Here is a 15,902-nt window from a genome sequence, read left to right as displayed (position 1 = left end):
AAGAGGGCACCTGCATCAAATTATTTGGCTAGCACAGGCAAGAGCCTGGCTCCCAGCAAACTGTCTCAGGACATTAGAATGAATGTACAGAACAACAGGCTACTGGCATCTCTTTTTCAATGATGAAAAAAAAAATCAATTCTTGTTATTAACAGTATTGTATTTGTACTCCGAGTAGGAGAATTTTGATGTGGGCATCAGGAAAAAAAATAGAGAAATTCTGAAGAAAAAAAACCCCAATGCTTACCACAACATCCTCCCGTTTCAGACTAGTGTTAAGAGGCAGGAGAGCTTCTTTCTCTACCTCAGAATATAGATTTTCCTTTTCCCTAGAAAAACAAAGCTGTCTGTTAGAAATGTCTCTAAGTGCCAGACCAGCAAGTGGAGCTTGGCATGCTGCTGGGAAGGAGAAAAGTGAGAGTGGTTTACTTGGCCTTCATTTTCCAAAGGGGTAGGTGCCTTTAAAGATTCTGAGGTTAAATAAGGAACCAAAAATCAAAAGCTTTGGGGTTTTTTTTTGCTTGGGGTTTGTTTTTTTTCCCCTCTCACTTACTACCTTAGTCCATGGAAGAAAGCCATGGCAGGACTTCTGGTTGTTCCACGTTGTCCAGTGCTTGTAATCTGTGTACTTGCGTGAGTTAAATCCATTCTTTTGGGTATGCTCTGATCTTCTTGTTGGTAAGGGAGGACAGCAAAATGGTGGGAGTGAAAAGGACAACCAAGCATTTATCTGCACTTTTCTCTACTGCAAAGAAATTCCTGTGTAGGCTGTACTTACAAGAAGTTGAATGTCTGGTTGGTTTCTGTGTTATTTTAACTACGACATCTATTCCTCACTTATTCTTGTCTTTCAGCTCTTTATTGGCTTTCTGAAAGGGTCCCCATACACTTTCTGGTGCCAAGCTTTCAGTTATGGGTCAGCTACCCAGGACCAGGAAATTTTATTGGCTTTTACCAGCTAAGGCCAGCTTAGCTAACATTTCCTCTCTTTGATAACCCAGTAATTTTTGGACACTTAAAAACCTCAGAAGAGGTTTCATTTTCAGAGTGCAGACAAGAAACATGAGTTCAGTTGCTCTTTTAACAGCTTTTGAGATGTGTAGAGCATGGTGGTTAGTGTAAGGGGAATAATCGGAGCTGCCAGTTCACAGCCTCTGCAACTCATGAAAGCAAACAAAATCCTTGCTATTAGCAGAAAGTACTTCAGTGTCCCAGACACGTTTACTGAAAATGGACGCTCTCTGTGCAGCAAAGCCATTAGTTTACAGAGTTGCTTCCAAACTGCCTGAAGAAGACACCCCATCTGTGAAAGGCGCTGCCTTGAGAGCTCAGACTCAAACATCAGCCATTCACAAAGCACGTACAATTCAGAGAACAAAGCAAGATTTTTTTTTTTCCTCTTCTCCTTCCACTTTCATTCATATCTCAGGCCAATCCCAAAGCAATCACTTCTCCTGGGGAGCAAGCAATGTGTTCTTTGAAGTCCATTCAGCATCAGGTCTGTCAGTGGAGTGTAATCCCAGTTTCTCAGCCTTCACAGTGGAGCCCGTGGATACGTATTCATGAGCAAACAAGACTGAACGTGTCTCTGAGGTTTCTCCTCAGAAACAGGGCAGTGAACAGCCTTTTTGTTTGAGAAAGGCCTAGGGAGGCTTTAAGCCATGAGCTGTGCCTACATTCTCAACAGGCATCTGAGCTGAGTAACATAGGAAAATACTGAGGGTGCCATGGAACACCCTCTAGCACACCCACTGTGTTACTTCAAACAGGGCTTAAAAGAGAAAAAAAATCCCCTATTTCAGCTATACCAAAAAAAAAAAAAATAGAAGCAAGTAGCAAAGTTCTGCTTGGTAAGTAAATTAGCCTGGAGAAGAGGAGGCTCAGAGGCGACCTTATTGCAGTCTACAGCTACCTGAAGGGAGGTTGTAGTGAAGTGGGAGTTGGCCTCTTCTCCCGGGCAACTAGCGATAGGACAAGAGGACACAGCCTCAAGCTTCGCCAGGGGAGGTTCAGGTTGGACATTAGGAAGAATTTCTTCTCAGAAAGGGTTATTAGCCATTGGAATGGGCTGCCCAGGGAGGCGGTGGAATCACCATCTCTGGAGGTGTTTAAGAAAAGACTGGACATGGCACTTAGTGCCATGGTCTAGTTGACATGGTGGTGTCAGGGCAACGGTTGGACTTGATGATCCCAGAGGTCTCTTCCAACCTGGTTGATTCTGTGATTCTGTAAATTTAAATAGGTGCCCATTTGTTTTAAGGCAAGTCATATCTCCTCAGATGTCTCAGCGTTAGTAAATCCACATTCAATACAATAGTTAACAAATTTTCATTCCAAGATTGCAAGGCAAGGATATATCAGGGCTAGGACAAACATAGATCACAAGATCAGACAATATATTCTCCAGTGTCCTTATATATCCTATGTATTTCCTGCTTTAGAAAATATATAGGATTCCTCCTTCCTACCTCCTCATGAAAGAAAAGTGCTTTCAGCTCTTGCGTGTGTTTATATTAAATCAAAACATAAAACCAGTGATAGATTTTAGCTATTGAAATTCTGATATTTTCATCCTACTTTAACTAAAATAACAAAAAAAAAAAGGCAACATGGCAGAAACACATACCCTAAAAAAATGTGTCCTGAGGCTGCTTTGGACTATCACCTTCACATATACATACTCACGATAATGAAAGAAAAATTTTAAATAAGGCAAATTCCAGGATTTGTCTTAGTGGTATGCAAATCATACTCAGATAGCAAGAGAGAAAGTAAAGTTCAGTTTCACCCAAATCATCTGTTACAAATGAAAAACAGTATAGTCATGAGGAAAAATATATACAGAGGATAATCAAGTCAGATTAAGCAGTTCACAGCAACTGATCTATAACTAGATAACACCATATTCTGTATTTGCCACAGAGGTGGCACCCTTTTACCCTCCTGCTTTACCTCAGTTTAAGACGTAGTTTGTTGGGTTTGCTTTTGTAGAATACCACTTTATCATTATACATCTTATACGTTCTATAAATGACAAATCTAAAATAAATAAATAAATAAAACCAAAAAAAAACCCCACAAAAACATCAAAACCCAAGAGTTCTATACTATACTGAATTAAAACATAAGGCTTTTTTCCATAGTGATCATTATTTTTATTAAGCATGCTGTGAAGCAATTTAGAAATAATTTTGAAAAGAACACAAAATGCTTACAAATTTTGTACCTCAAGATATACATCTTCTCTAACTGTGAAGAGAATAGGTCCAGGAACCAATTAGTGCAAAGATGAACCTTCTTTTTTCATTTTTTAAAAAACAAAATAATAAAATGAATAACATCAATCAAACAACACAAAAACAAGCAAACCTTGAGAAATCAACACTCCACTGTTATCTCAGCTGATGAAATATGTAACTCCACAGTATTACAGTGAATCAACAAACTAACATAGCCAAGCGATCAAACCTCCAAACTCATAGAACAGATTATCACCACTCACAAGGTTATCCCAGGAGAATTTAAGACAATGACAACGTCCTTCAGTTTCAATTCCCTTACTTAATATAAATGCCTACCTGATTAAGTGTCCATTAGCTACTTTTTCCTTACACCTTACTGTCACTAAACACAATTATGGAGGATTCTTATTCCATCATCCTCCTCTTCAAAAGGACACAGTGGGCTTTAAAGAAGGTACGACAGTTAAATCACATAGCAGCAGCTTAAAATACAACCATGAACACAAGAGAATCTGACTCGGAGACAAGTTGTGGTTTAAGTTTAGGAAATCATTAAAGGACTCTGTTGGGGATCTCTCATGTGCACAGACAAATGAAAACCGAGAGATAACAGTACAACTCCCCCCCCGCAAAGGCGAAACAAAAAGCACAAGAGAGTAGAATAAACTACTTCTTGGGATCTCGTCATTGGCTATGTGTACTCAAATACTGTGGAGCTTACTGCCACACACACGAGTTTCATTCAGGCTTATGCTGATTTCCCCAGGGACATAAATCTTTAAATTCTTCCTCCTCTGGATGACCTGCCCAAGGAAACAGCTTAATGTAACTTCAGCTATGTCTGTGGATAACAGGATTTTTCTTTTTCCTTCTCTGGTCTTTACTTCTTGAGAAGGCATGTCCTGCATGCTCCAGCTCTGAACCCATTCAGCATTTCAAGATCACTTATTTTTTTAGGCCCAGATATAGTCATCTCACTAAGGATGATCTTCAAGACAGGCAATAAGCCAAGATGTAGGTGGGTATTTCCTAGAAAGTTGGAGTGTCATCTTCCAGCTGAAATCGGGGACACAAGCTCTGCCGTCACCAAAACCAGTTTTACTCTTACAACCAAGCCAACTTTATTTCCATGTATGCATTTTATGGAGATTTATTCTGTCCTTAGTACTTAGGCATGGATTTCTGGTAGGATCTGTTGCTTGTTTGAAGGGGATTTTAAACGAATAAACATAAGCTCATAACCAACTCTACTGGTTTTTACACCATATTAAAATAATTTATTTTATACTAATTTTTTTCTCATATTAAAGCAATCTTGGGTTCAATGTCTAGGATTTATATTCCTCCCCAAGCTTATAATAAGGGTTTTCAACAGTTACGCAGGAAAAGGGCTGCGTTCTGCATTTCTGCAGTGCCAAGCATAGCAGTAGCCATTTCCTTTTTGTGGTAACAGATAACAAGCCTTTCAAAGCCACAAAGTGACAAGAACTAATAAAGAGCAGGCATTATCCACCCCCACGTTTCTATTAACAGTTCTAAAAGCATCATATAAGCCTCATCAGAGCAGAACACAATAGTTCCCCCAACACAAAAGCAAACATACAGTGACCGAGAAGATGGAAACTTTTACAGGAAGCTGGTATTTCTCTTTGCCTTCAAGGCTACATTCAGACTTTCCATTATGATCACAGATCTCAGAGAGGTAAATGAATGCTATTCCAATTTAAATCCTTCTTGTAGTAAGAGTGGATGCACCCAGTAAGAAATCTGAAGCAAAAGTTAGGTCCTTGGCATACAGAAAAGAGTCAAAATAATTCTCCTGGATTCCATGAAGCAACATGTTCCCCAGGGCTCAGTTCTGGGGCCGGTGCTGTTCAATATCTTTATAGATGATCTAGACGTAGGGATTGAGTGCACCCTCAGCAAATTTCCAGATGACACCAAGCTGGGTGGCAGTGTCGATCTGCTGGAGGGTAGGAAGGCCCTACAGAGGGATCTGGACAGGTTACATAGATGGGCCGAGACCAACGGCATGAGGTTCAACAAGAACAAGTGCCGGGTCTTACACTTGGGCCACAACAACCCCCTGCAGCGCTACAGGCTGGGGGAAGAGTGGTTAGAAAGCGGCCCGGCGGAAAGAGACCTGGGGGTGCTGATCGACAGCCGGCTAAACATGAGCCAGCAGTGTGGCCAGGTGGCCAAGAAGGCCAATGGCATCCTGGCCTCTATTAGGAATAGTGTAGCCAGCCAGTCTAGGGAAGTGATCGTCCCTCTGTACTCGGCACTGGTGAGGCTGCACCTTGAATCCTGTGTCCAGTTCTGGGCCCCGCACTTCAAGAGAGGTGTTGAGGTGTTGGAGCGAGTCCAGAGGAGGGCGACCAAGCTGGTGAAGGGTCTGGAGGGTCTGAGCTACGAGGAACGGCTGAGGGAGCTGGGGTTGTTTAGCCTGGAGAAGAGGAGGCTCAGAGGTGACCTTATTGCAGTCTACAACTACCTGAAGGGAGGTTGTAATGGAGTGGGAGTCGGCCTCTTCTCCCAGGCAACTAGCGATAGGACAAGAGGACACAGCCTCAAGCTTTGCCAGGGGAGGTTCAGGTTGGACATTAGGAAGAATTTCTTCTCAGAAAGGGTCATTAGACATTGGAAGGGGCTGCCCAGGGAGGTGGTGGAGTCACCATCTCTGGAGGTGTTTAAGAAAAGCCTGGACATGGCACTTAGTGCCATGGTCTAGTTGACATGGTGGTGTCAGGGCAACGGTTGGACTCGATGATCCCAGAGGTCTCTTCTAACCTGATTGGTTCTGTGATTCTGTGAACATCATTTATATTTGATGAGGATAATGCACCTCCAGACATCAGTTCAGCCGGAGCGTAGGGTCATGAAATGTCAGAATAGTATTGTTACTGACAAAGTGAAATGAAATACTCAATAATAGAGAGGTTAATACAGAAATTAGGGACATTTCCTGGATGGATTACAGACTTGTGGGGGGATTAACAAGATGGGACACAGGCAGCAGGAAAAGGAAGATGGGAAGAGAAAGAGATTCACACTTGCTGCTCTCAGAGTCTTAGGCCTGGATACCTCCTATCTCCCAGAGCTGTATTTTTGGAGGAAGAATATATGCTTTCTATAGTGATTGTATAAGCACCTCTTCCTCATGCTCCTTGAAGAAAATAGTGAAGCAGACGTAGTACTTATTATTTATAGATTTCTAAAGCTTAAAATAAAAGGAACAGAGTCTACTGTCAAATTCAGAAATCCATCTCCAGAGGGCAAGAAATGCACGTGCAACTGAGATCTAAGTAACTTATTCTGTTCTTTCATAGCTCAGAAAAAAATAGTTTTATAAAGGTATATACCCTAGGAAAAAGAGAAAACCATGTGCTGAATGGAAAAAGCCAGACTAGTAGATTCATAACATTATTTTTTATGTCTCAGCATCTTGCATGTCCAATTACAGCAATTAAAAGGCAGAACCAAAGAAATACGTGTCCAGAAAATGCCCAACAGAAGAAGCTGGAAAGAAAAGTCTTCCCACATGTTACGAGTGCCAGAGGGAAGACACATATATATATATATACATGCATACAGCCATTTACTATGAACAAACACATAGCTCTGCCGAAGTCTACTTAGTTCACACAATTCCTCATTTTTAAGACCTTCACATTTTTGCTTCAACAGAAATTTCCAGGTTTTAACATTGATTTCAGCCTGATGTGACAGCAAAAGAAACTGCACAGACACACCTCACAGTTAACTCTGAAAAAAAATGCTGCATCTAAAAGCCCAAATTCATGATCAATACATAATATTTGTTGAATAGCTAAAGAAGAAAACATTGTTTATAGTTTATATTCTCCTGTAAAAAGGTCACTAGGGAAAACAATTCAATATTTAAAGCACAAAGAGCAAAGCCTGGGGGAAGAGGACTGCCACTCTAATTCCTTACTGACAGGTCCAGGGGATAACAGAATACCTTCTTTTGCTGCGAACATAGGGACAGCAAATGATTTTTTTTTCCCCTCCCTCCTTTTTTAGGAAGACATAAGGCCAAAGTGCTAAAAGGAGGGGTATTCTCCCCTTCCTCTGCAAGCCTGCAAATCAGCAGGATTGCAATGTCATTCCTGTTTGCTTCCCTTTTTCCCCCCCCCCAACTCTCTTTACGGTATCAGGAACATGTGGTCACCAGAAGAGAAAGAATTAATTACCACTTGGCTACGTGCAGGATGACTGATGAATATTCATTTGGTAGCTCAAACGGACTTTGCCTCATGATTAAGGAGGACTTCAGTGAACCAAATATTCCTATTACCAAATCACATGGTGCTTTGTACAATACTTGCCAAACTAGAACAGAAAAACCATCACTGGCAAAATAAGGGGCAAAGGGAAAGGGCTGTACTGGTTTTGAACAGTTTCCATACAAGAACAAATAAAATATGCCTTCATATTACTCTACTGAAGGAGACCTTAAAACAGCCCAAGGCTCTGATTCACAATCCCAGTCAGACTTAGCAGTGGAAGGACAGACTTAGCTGCAGAGGCCACTGCCCCCTGGGATGGGAACAGCAACTTCTTCAGGGAGCATATCTCTACCTGCCAGAGGTCGTGAATCACAGCCTTCAGCCATCGCAGTTCACAGTCACAGAATCAACCAGGCTGGAAGAGACCTCAGGGATCATCGAGTCCAACCATTGGCCTGACGCCACCCTGTCAACTAGACCATGACACTAAGTGCCATGTCCAGTCTTGTCTTAAACACCTCCAGAGATGGTGACTCCACCACCTCCCTGGGCAGCCCCTTGCAATGTCTAATGACCCTTTCTGAGAAGAAATTCTTCCTAATGTCCAACCTGAACCTTGAAAGTGATGTTGCCTCTTGTTGACACACTGGGTTGCAGTGGCTTAGACCAGGCATACCACTTTTCTGGAACTCAGCTGCAGGGACATCATTTTCTGCAGGGAGGAGGGGATAGCTTTACAATTGTCCCAGCTGGAGTCAGCAGAGGACACGAATAAGCCTGTATTCTCCCAACATGCTGCATTTGAAAACGAATTTTCATTAACTAGTTTGTTATGGATCCAAGAAAAAGATGGCACTGCAAGGAGACTAGTGAGCAAGTATACAGTAAGGAATATTAGACACTGGAAGGGGCTGCCCAGGAAGGTGGTGGAGTCACCATCTCTGGATGTGTTTAAGAAAAGACTGGACATGGCACTTAGTGCCATGGTCTAGTTGACAGGGTGGTGTCAGGGCGATGGTTGGACTCGATGATCCCTGAGGTCTCTTCCAACCTGGTTGATTCTGTGATTCTGTGAATACAGGTAAATGAGCACTGTTTAGAAATCCTCATTACATCGATTTAAGGGACGTACATGCTCCCAGGCAAGAAAGTTCAGCTGTGATCAGTATAGTCACCACCATAAAGATTTAAGAGAGGGAATATTTTTACAGAAAAATATTCGTGTAAACCTTTTGTCAATACAACAATGCTGGCAGTGCTATATATCATTTGAGCACAACTTTATTTTCAGAACCAAACATATGAACTATATTCATGCAAATTTGCGGTTGGACTCCTTGTACAACTGTGTTAATAACAAAAGGCACCTTTTAGTTGAGTGACCTTTGTAACTTTACAATTATATTATAAACATTAAAGATCTACTTCACCAGTCTTTCATTAACAGCTATGATGTTTGCTACTCCTCTCATCCCGTGGAACAGCCATGAACACGGTTCCTTCACCATCTCTTAATACAACCTTGGTGAGTCACAATTTAAAAGAACAACACAAAACTGCTTATAAAAAAAAAATTAGAAGTGATCCAGAGGCTAGCTACATCTTTTTTTTCCTGTGTTTTTTTTTTTTAACTCTGACATAAATCTGTACAAACTCTTCAGATGTGAATAAGTAAGTTAAATAAGGGCCGTCATCCTGGTACCAATGGGCACACACTCCCCTCATGCCCATGTCCAAAACAGGGCCAGGAAGTGACCTGGGCCACATACTTAAAGAGTAAGACTTTGGCAAATAGCACTTACTGAAACTATGCCCTGGCACAACACCAACTGTGCCAGGTTTGGCTCCCTCCACTCTGCAGCACTCTGCCAGCACTGTGAGACCCTGGAACAAGCCACATGTACCACCAGTGTCAGGCTACTAGAACGTGTGTAGCACAGCTCTCATTTCAAATGCTAAGTAGGAAAAAATACCATTACCTTTACTGTCACCGTTGCCCACTTGCCAGCAGAGGACACGTTCACTCTTCCTTGAAGTCAGGCAGCTCTTCAGGTTGTTATGAAGAATGTGTGGATTAGGATGCTGAGGCACTTTCTGTTACTGCTATGTGCTCAAGTCAACTTCTTTGAAAGCCTTCCAGAGGATCAAAATAAGGTGCCTCAGACAGACAATACCAAAATATCTCTCAGTCAGTGCCATTATCCCAGGTGGCCTGCTGGAAGCACTAGAAAGTGCTAACAGAACGACACCACTTAAGTCACCATGGCCAACTCCTGCAATATAAGAATACTGTGAATTCAGAGGTTTTCCCAGGTTTTAACACTTTTCCCAAAGTGTTAAAAGGTAATTTTTTTTAGGTTAGGTTCCTCGCTTTTGTAGCTGTATGAATATGCTTGAGAACACTCTCCCAAAGGCTCAAGAACCAGAAGAGAAGATATTGCAAGCTGCCTTTACTCTGATCCATTCTTAAATAATTTTCATTCTACTGGTGGAAGGATAGGAGAATTTTTGGCCTCAAGGGCTTGTCAGCGTTGAATGCATTAGTACACCTTCCATACAATTTACACCTCAGCCCCACAGATGCAAAGATCAGCTCTAAGACGTGCAGGGTCCTGTTCTTGAGCACATATGGAGATACATCCTCCTTGCACCTAGTCAACAGCATCCCATTCAACCTCCTGTCATGGCTGTAGGGCTAACCACCAGCCTCAACTCAAAGAGCCTTCTTCTCACCATTCATATTTACTAACGTTTCATAATTCACCATGCCAGAAGTAGCCTGTTGACTGCTAGACCTTTCTCCCTCAACCCTCTTTTCAAAGCCTTTAGATACTGCTGCCCAGCCTCCACCTCCTTCCCATTCGGAACACGACCAGACTTTTCTTCCAGAAACACAGAACGTTTCTATGTTTCGCTAACATTTTCCATTTGTGTAGCACCTTATTCTTGAAAAGTCTTGTCTGGACCTCAAATGACCTCAAGTGACTATCACAGTGGCACTACAACAAAAAAATACATCTTGCTTCAAACGCTGTGTTGTTTCCTTGTATGCTGACCTGAGATCCTTGTATGTGTTCCCACCTGCACCGTGCTTAGCTGCAAAACTACGAGCCACTGTGATTCCCCTTCTCTATGTCCCTCCTCATCCAGCCTTTGTCTTACTTGTCCGAAAGATTTCAAGCAGAGGACAGGACAGGGTCTGACTTCTCTGGTGCCTACAACATTGGGGCTCACTTACTTAGGTTTTTAGCTTGTATTTTACACAAAGAGGAACAAGTCCTAGTCACAACAGGCTTGCAAATCCACTTAGAGTAAGTAGATTACAGTAAGGCTTTTACAACATTGATGACTGTTCTGTTACAGCACATTTAGGTTATGCTTATTTCTCTTACCTTCCTTTGAATTAAACAGTTGGCACAGACAGCCAAGGAAAACACAGGTATTATTTCTAACAATCCAATTCCACAGCAAGTTAATGAGGGAAATAAATAATGTTAAAGCTTTCTAAAATTGAAGGAGATTTTTTAACAAGAACTTCACATGGTCAATTCATTAAGTATCTTGGTATACCAAGATCTCAAATTTGGAGGCTTCCCCCCTCATTAGAAATACCATCAGTTCAGTCCATGTCTGTAAGCACATACTTATGGCCAGTGGCTAAGATATGCCCTTGTGGTGGGTTGACCCCAACCAACAGCCAAACACCTGCCCCGACTCCCTCTCATTCCCCTCCTTCAGCACAGGGAAAAAATAAAAGGAAGGCAAGAAGACTCATGGATTGAGATAATGACAGTTTGATAGGGAAAGGAAAGCTGCACACGCAAGCAAAGGAAAACAGGAATTCATTCACTACTTCCCATCAGCAGGCAGATCTTTAGCTACTTCATGGGAAGCAGCACCTCAACATGCACAACAGGTGCTTGGGAAGACCACCATAGCCACAAACATCTGCCCTTCCTCCTCCTTCCACCGAGATTTTAACGCTGAGCATGACATCAAATGGGATGGAATCTCCCTTTGGTCAGTTTGGATCAGCTGTCTTGGCTCTGTCGCCTCCCAGCCTCTTGCTCATCCCCAGCCTACTCGCTTGGGAGGGCATGGGGGAAAGAAAGCAAACACTGTTCAACAACAGCCAAAAAAGTGGTGTGTTAACAACACTGTCTTAGCCACAAATGCAAAGCACAGCACCATGAAGAAAGTTAACTCCACCCCAGCCAGACCCAGTACAATCTAACCCCTTATTCCATACCATTCACATCATGCTCAGGTCACGCATTATCTGATAATCTAAGTATCCTCTGTCCCATTCATACGTTGTTTAATTTCTATACCCTACTCAAACCTATTCATTCTATTTCTCCTTCCTGAAATCCCTTCTTACTAACATTTACGACCTATACTACACACTTAAACCATCTTTACATCCAATAGTCGGGTTTATACATCCTCATTAACCACTTTACCTTGTCCCTTGACATATATACAGATATTAACCCCCCATTCCCTGCTCCCCGTCCCCCAAATGTCCATAAGAACAGTCAATGACTTTGGTCCTATCTGTCAAGGAGATCACTCAGGACAGTACAAGCAGCGTGCTGCATTGTTGAGCACCAAGACCACTTGGGCTGGGTCAGCGCTGCACTCACGTGGTTCCTTGTGAGGCTCCTTCTCTGTTGATTCAGGCGATTCCTGCTGTATTACTTCCTATATCATACAAGTCAAATCATGGATTATTTTCCCTCAGGGATAAATCTCCTTGAGGTACACACCAGATTTCCACTTCCTTCTGCACTACCCACCAAGTGCACCTCAGTCCTCGAGCAAAGACAGTCCCACAAATAAGCTTTCCTTTTCCCAAGGGAGAGCAACCCACACCGCATTTCCCAGCCACTTACCTATATATACTACAGGGATCTCATCTCCTCCTACAGTGTGTAGGGGCTTTGTTTGGGCAGAACCAGGTCAGGTAGTAGATCATTTGGTGTTAACCAGCCAAGTGGCTTCTGCTAAATTTACATCCCACTGCTTCCATTCCCCAGTGCCCTATGCTTTCAGCAGAGTCTTTAATTGTCCATTGTATCATTCAATCTTTCCAGAGGCTTGTGGGTGACAGGGTACACAATCCACCAAACCAATGCCATGTTTCTTGGCCCAGGAGTGTATGAGGTTATTTCAGAAATGAGTTGCACTGCCTGACTCGATTCTTTCTGGGGTACCATGACACAGAACTTCACTTCCAAGGCTCAGGATGGCATTTCAAGCAATGGCATGGTTTACAGGGTATGTCTCTAGTCACCCAGTAGACACTTCCACCATGGTAAACACATAGCACTTGCCTTGGCAGTTTCAGAGCAGTGGTCCAGCATAGCCAATTTGCCAGGCCGCACCATATTGATATCCCAGCCACCTCCCTCCCTCTATTCCATGAAGACTCTACTCATATGCAGTGCATGTTTCACACATGTGATGGCCTCAACAGACAGGGCCACCCCTCAACCACGAGCCCATTTTTTCATTGTATCTCTCCCAGTTACTGCTCTTATCTTGAATCCTTCAAGCTTTTTCATCCTATTTTCTCCCCTGCCCTGTAGAGGAGGGGAGTGAGAGCGGCTCAGTGGGCATCTGGTTGCTTGTCAATGTTAACCTATCACAGTCCTTTTTTTGGCATCCACCATGGGGCGCAGAGATTTGAACCGGTAACCTCTTGATCTGCAGTCAAATGTTGCTGGCCCAGGTCAATCCACCACAATCCAAACCTGCTCCCTTTAAGACATTTCTTATAGCTGGAAAAGGGTCTTGCCCAAAGCAAAGATCAGGCTTGGCTCGAATGACCTCCTTGACTTAGTCTAATTATCATTAGAACAAAATTCAAAGTTGCTGAGAAACGCATGTGATTAGCACTTCTGCAGGCAAGGACAAGTCAGCTTATCAAGGTGTTGAACATATTCAGTGAAACTTGGTTAAATAAATCATCTTTTAAATCAACCTTTGCTCAATCAAAGTCCAGCCTTACTTATAGGTACAGCCACGGGAGGGACAGCAAAAGAGAATTCCTGTGAAGGCTGCTCCACACAGACATACAGGTAAGAAATTCCTTTTTTGCTAATCCCCCTTCCCTTAGAAAACTCCTTTTTAGGATCCCAATAATTTTGCGTGTAAAGCTTTCATGGATTGAAAGGAGTAGTATGCAGTGCACTGTGACCTTCCCTCCATGGGAAATAATCTTTCCCACAAAAGCCTACTCTTTCTGTAGCTTTGTGTACCACTGACTTTGCATGTTAACTTCAGGAATTAGCACAGATTCCCAGTGTTTGTCAAGAAAAACTGCTCTGAGTTGTAGTTGAGATCAATCAGAGGAGGGTGACCAAGCTGGTGAAGGGTCTGGAGGGTCTGATCTACAAGGAATGGCTGAGGGAGCTGGGGGTGTTTAGCCTGGAGAGGAGGAGGCTCAGGGGTGACCTTGTTGCAGTCTACAACTACCTGAAGGGAGGTTGTAGTGGAGTGGGAGTTGGTTTCTTCTCCCGGGCAACTAGCGATAGGACAAGAGGACACAGCCTCAAGCTTCACCAGGGGAGGTTCAGGTTAGACATTAGGAAGCATTTCTTCTCAGAAAGGGTCATTAGCCATTGGAAGGGGCTGCCCAGGGAGGTGGTGGAGTCACCATCTCTGGATGTGTTTAAGAAAAGCCTGGACATGGCACTTAATGCCATGGTCTAGTTGCCATGGTGGTGTCAGGGCAATGGTTGGACTCGATGATCCCAGAGGTCTCTTCCAACCTGGTTGATTCTGTAATACAGTCTGATGTGTTCCAAAAAATGTCTAAATAATAGGGCGGTCCATCCCTATATGGAGTTGGTCCAGTGCACCTACACACTCAGAAAAGCACAAGGCACCTGACCAAAGGGAACAAGTGACTCACGATCTGCAGGCTTCCTATCCCTGTGTGCTGAAATTCCCCGTATTCTCCAGCTTCAGTGACATCTGTGCCAAACCCCCACCACACATTCTGCTCCAGTTGTCACAAATTCATTAAGAAATCATTTGAATCCAACTACCGCAGTTACTTCAGCAGCCTGTCATTTCTAAACCAAACGTCTTTCCTTTCTCACACAACATCACATTTTTACATCGATTACATCTCATGTCATTGTTCAAGTCATCAGGGTTGGAGACAAAGTTTTAGCCAGGCAGTAAATTGAGGCTTTATGGTCATTTCAGGATTCATATGAGGATTGCAAGATAAGCATACTGCCTCAGCTCCACTGTTTTGTTCCACACAGACCAGGCAGTATTAAATTACCTCTCCTGCAAGTGATCACCTGATGGCACATTCACGTTGTCAGTAGGTGTACGCCTGAATATTCCACACTTTTGTTAGACCTCATAATACCTGCATTCATATCTTACCCAAGTCTCACACATAAAGATATACCAGCTCCTCTTCATAACAGAATCAGCGTGTGTTTAATTAGGATTCAGAGGCAGTGGAAAACATGGACAGTTCCAAGAACTTTGACTCTACCAGTAACTTCTAAAGGACACCGAAATAAAGCAAGTGCACCATTTCGTATGAAAACTGAGACGCAGAGATATCAAACCAGCTAGAAGAAAAAAAAACTTTGTAAGTGGAGACAAGGGTCTTCCTAGGTCCTTTATAGTCCTTGCTTTCCTCCTACCTGCTCATCCATCTGCACAGGTTGCCCAGAGAAGTTGTAGAGTCTCCATCCTTGGAGACATTCGAAAGGCTGAGAGAGCCAGGACTGTTCAGCCTGGAGAAGCGAAGGTTCAGGGGAAATTTATCAATGTATAAAAATATCTGAAGGGAGGATGCAAAGAAGATGGAGCCAGGCTCTTTTCAGTGGTGCCCAGTGACAGGACAAGAGGCAATGGGCACAAACTGAAACACAGGAAGCTCCATCCGAATGTAAGGACGCTCTTTTACTATAAGAGTGACTGAGCACTGGCACAGGTTGCCCACAGAGGTAATGGAATATCCTCCTTGGAGATATTCAAAAGCTGTCTGGACTGGGTCCTGAGTCTAGATGGCCCTGATTGAGCTGGGAGGTTGGAGCACATGACCTCCAGAGGTCCCTTCCAACCTTGACCATTCTGCAATTCTGTGAAATTCCATTTTGTCACATCACTTTCCCATAGGATTCCAGTATTTTTGTGCTGCCATTATTTTTCCCTCTGTAAGGCTTAATTCTGGTATTAAATCCTCACCTCAATTTTCACTATGATATCACAGGCAGACAACTTCTTTCTTGCAGTTTTGCACCTTGCTTAACTTCATTTGAGACAGGGAGACAAGAAAAGCAACGAGGGAGAGGGAAAATGGATTGTTTTCTTCTCCCTAGCCGTGTTAACTAGCTTCAGCTTTGCACAGCTGGATTTCCTGGGAAACAGAAAC

This window comes from Nyctibius grandis, chromosome 2, assembly GCF_013368605.1.
Source record: "Nyctibius grandis isolate bNycGra1 chromosome 2, bNycGra1.pri, whole genome shotgun sequence".
Taxonomy (NCBI): Eukaryota; Metazoa; Chordata; class Aves; order Nyctibiiformes; family Nyctibiidae; genus Nyctibius; species Nyctibius grandis.
Note: the sequence above shows the minus strand (reverse complement) of the source record.